Genomic DNA, 4,178 nt, shown 5'->3' with positions numbered 1-4,178 from the left:
AACTGATTATAGCGAAATCCTGAATGTGGAATCACGTGGTACTAAGCGTAAGATTGAAAATAATAATTCAGGTGCATTATGGCACAAGCACCTAGGTCACATTTCTCAAAAGAGAATTGAGCGTCTTGTGTTAGATGGAATTTTGGATTCCATTGACTTCACAAACCTTAAAGTTTGCGTCAAATGCATAAAAGAAAAATAGACTAAACAATCGAAATATGGTGCATATAGAGCTTCAGACATCTTAGAATTGATACATAGAGATATTTGTGGGCCATTCTCTACGACTTCCTGGAATGGTCAACAGTACTTCATATCATTCATAGACGATTATTCTCGTTATGCATACATTTTTCTAATTCATGAAAAGTCCCAATCATTGGACATGTTCAAAACTTTTAAGGCTGAAGTTGAAAATCAACTCAGCAAAAGGATTAAGTGCGTCAGATCTGACCGTGGTGGTGAATACTACGGTAGATATGACAGTTCAGGTGAACAACGTCTAGAGCCTTTTGCCAAATACCTAGAGGAATGTGGTATAGCCCCACATTACACCATGCCAGGATCGCCTAGCATGAATGGTGTGTCTGAAAGACGAAACCGAACTCTTAAGGACTTGGTGAGGAGTATAATTTGTCACTCTACCTTACCAGAGTCACTCTGGGGAGAGGTATTTAAGACTGTAGCTCATATTTTTAATAGGGTGCCAACTAAGGCAACTGCCAAAACACCTTATGAGCATTGGAGCCTAGTATAAAGCATTTTCACGTGTGGGGATGTCCAGCTGAGGCAAGGCCTTATAGGCCTCATAAAAAGAAATTGGACTCCCATACAGTGAGCAGTTACTTTATTGATTACTCTAAAAAATAAAGGGACTATAAATTTTATGATCTAAATTTAAAATCCATATTTGAGATGGATACAACCACGTTCTTTGAGGATATTGAGTTTGATGGGGAAGATAAGTTTAGAAACTTTGTCTTAGAGGAAGAATCCGTATTTATTCCATATGTGATTCATATGGTTGCTTTTGATGAAACAAATTTGGAACCTCCTCAAGACATAGCTGATGAAACCTTCCCTGCTCAAGGTGAGTTAGTAATTCATGAAGGACAAACTCAAAACCCTCAAGAACATGGACAAGAGTTGCAAGAGCCAATAACTTTGCGTAGATCCACTTGAGAAAGGAGAAATGCAATTCCAGAAAACATGTACAAGAGGTGCAAGAGCCTATAGCTTTGCGTAGATCCACTAGAGAAAGGAGAAATGCAATTTCGGATGATTACATTTGCTTTCTCTTGGAACATGAGGGTGATGGCTTAATGGACAATGATCCATTAAACGTTCGTGAAGCCATCCAATGTTCCAATTCGGAAAAGTGGATTGAAGCAATGAAAGAGGAGTATAAATCCATGCAAGACAATAAAGTTTGGGAACTTGACCCATTACCAAAAGGTAAGAAACTCATTGGTTGCAAATGGATTTTAAAGACCAAGCGGGATTCTAATGGTAATCCGGAGAAGTATAAGGCGCGTCTTGTAGCTAAGGGTTTACTCAGAAGGAAGGGATTGACTAGAAAGAGACTTTCTCTCCAGTTTCAACGAAAGACTCTCTTAGGACAATCATGGCTCTTGTAGCACATTATGATTTGGAGCTTCATCAGATGGATGTCAAAACAACTTTTCTAAATGGAAGCATTAATGAAAAGATTTATATGGTGCAACCAGAACACTTTGTAACGGGAGACCGAAAGAATATGGTTTGCAAATTGACAAAATCCATCTATGGGCTAAAACAGGCGTCTCGTCAATGGTACCACAAATTTCATGAGGTGATTCTCTCTTTTGGTTTTGAGATGAATTCAGTCGAGGATTGTGTGTATCACAAGTTCAGTGGGAGCAAGTATATTTTCTTGCTCTTGTATGTGGATGACATACTGCTTGCCACTAATGATGTGGGTACCTTGTTAGAAACCAAGACATTTCTATCCAGTAATTTTGAAATGAAGGATCTTGGTGAAGCTTCATTTGTATTAGGAATTTGGATTCACCAAGACAGATCTTGGGGCATTCTTGGATTATCACAAAAGAGCTATATAGAAAAGGTGCTCAAAAGGTATGGCATGCAGGACTGTAAAGTAATGGATACTCCAGTTGCTAAGGGAGACAAATTTAGTCTCAATCAGTGCCCTAAAGGAAATCTGGAAATTCAGGAAATGCAAAAGATCCCTTATGCATCAGCTGTAGGGAGTCTTATGTATGCTCAAGTATGTACGCGTCCGGATATAGCGTTCATAGTTGGGGTTTTAGGCAGATATATGAGTAATCCAGGAATGGACCATTGGAAAGCAGCCAAAAGGGTCATGAGGTACTTAAAGGGAACAAAAGACTATATGCTCACATATAGGAGATCAGACCAATTAGAGATCATTGGGTATTCTGACTCCAATTTTGCGGGATGCCAAGATAGTAGACGATCTACTTCGGGCTATGTTTATCTGTTAGTTGGTGGTGCAGTTTCTTGGCGTTCTGCCAAGCAAAACCTTGTTGCATCATCCACCATGGCAGCTGAATATATAGCATGTTATGAGGCATCACTTCAGTCATCATGCCTGAAAATTTTGTCCCTAGGCTGCGAATTGTGGAAAGAATTGAAAGACGACTAAAATTATATTGTGACAATAAATCAGCTGTGTTGTTCTCCAACAACAATAGGAGTTCAGCAAAGTCAAAACACATCGACATTAAGTTCCTAGTTGTTAAGGAGAAAGTACAAAATTGACAGTTTTCCATAAAACACTTAGGCACTAACTCCATGATTGCGGATCCTCTTACAAAAGTTATCACATCCAAGGTCTTTCATGAGCATACTGCTCACATGGGTGTTCTGCAATGTGATGATTTTTTGGTTTAGTGGGAGTTAGAAAGTGTACACCTTTTATTATGTTCTATGTGATTTCAGTATTATGTATGGATATTTTGTATTCAAACTTCAGTTGATTATTCATTCAGTTTGGTATTCTGTCTTTATACTTTGTACAATAAGGTTTTATGTTATTATTATGGATTTCACTAAAGTTAAGTAGGACCAGTTGAAAATTGACATGTACAAATCATATTCATGTGATTTTCATGCTACACATTTCATGATGAATCTATGTCATTCAGTTGTGTCAATGTTGGTGATCATTGTTGAATTAGTCATGATTGATATGACGAAATTCACTGTGATTCGATATGGAGACAGGACTAATGGACGGGATAATTTAGGTATGTCTGAGTGATAATGACAATATTTAAGCGCGCAATAAGGATAACACGTATGGTGAATCATATATGTGAATAATGGTAGATTGTTAGAATTTCTGACAATATGTGGGTCACAAATATAATTCATTAATTGTGTTATGGCCATTATTTAATTAGCCAAAAATATAAAATGATCTTCAGTAATTTAATTTGGTGGTTAAGGGCATATGTGTCATGAAATAATATAAGTGTAGATACATTCAGACAATTTCTGATTTGATGAAGGTCTGAATCAGAATTATTGCAACTTAAGTAGTAACCGCTACAGTGTTACTTTTATGGGTTATAGTCCCCATTTGTAGGGCAATAGGTTTTGGTTAAAAGGCTGATGAAAGGTGAGGTCGGGTGAGTCATCCATAGAGGTGAATATCACCATAAGGATAACGCACCATAAGGAATTCCATCAAGCATTGGGTTCAAGAACACTCCCTAATGCATTCTCATTCCCCTCTAGAGAAGAAAAGGAAAACCATACGGCGCTCTAATATCTGGAAGATCATCACACTCTCATACCTTCGAGATTCCAAATGGCTAATCAAGGTATGTTCTTCATCTTCACCATGAAAAAATACAATTACTCTTTCTCTTTCTCTTATATTGTTAATAGATAATAATTTAATATTAATTAGTGATTGGTTCATGTCGCTACCCCACTATTACTCTTTCTCTTTCTCTTTCACCTCATCAAAGTTTTTTGACATTTTTCGCATTGAATTTTAATATTACAGTTCAGATTCTTTGAATTTTAATTTTTCTCTATTAACAACATAATAAAAAAAACTCCCTTATGCCACATGTCAAGTTTTCCTTACATTTTTTCTTTCATGTCACATGTCACCTCCTCCTCACATTTTTTCCTTCATACTTTTT

The sequence above is a fragment of the Lupinus angustifolius genome, chromosome LG13 (assembly GCF_001865875.1).
Source record: "Lupinus angustifolius cultivar Tanjil chromosome LG13, LupAngTanjil_v1.0, whole genome shotgun sequence".
NCBI classification, from domain to species: Eukaryota; Viridiplantae; Streptophyta; class Magnoliopsida; order Fabales; family Fabaceae; genus Lupinus; species Lupinus angustifolius.
Note: the sequence above shows the minus strand (reverse complement) of the source record.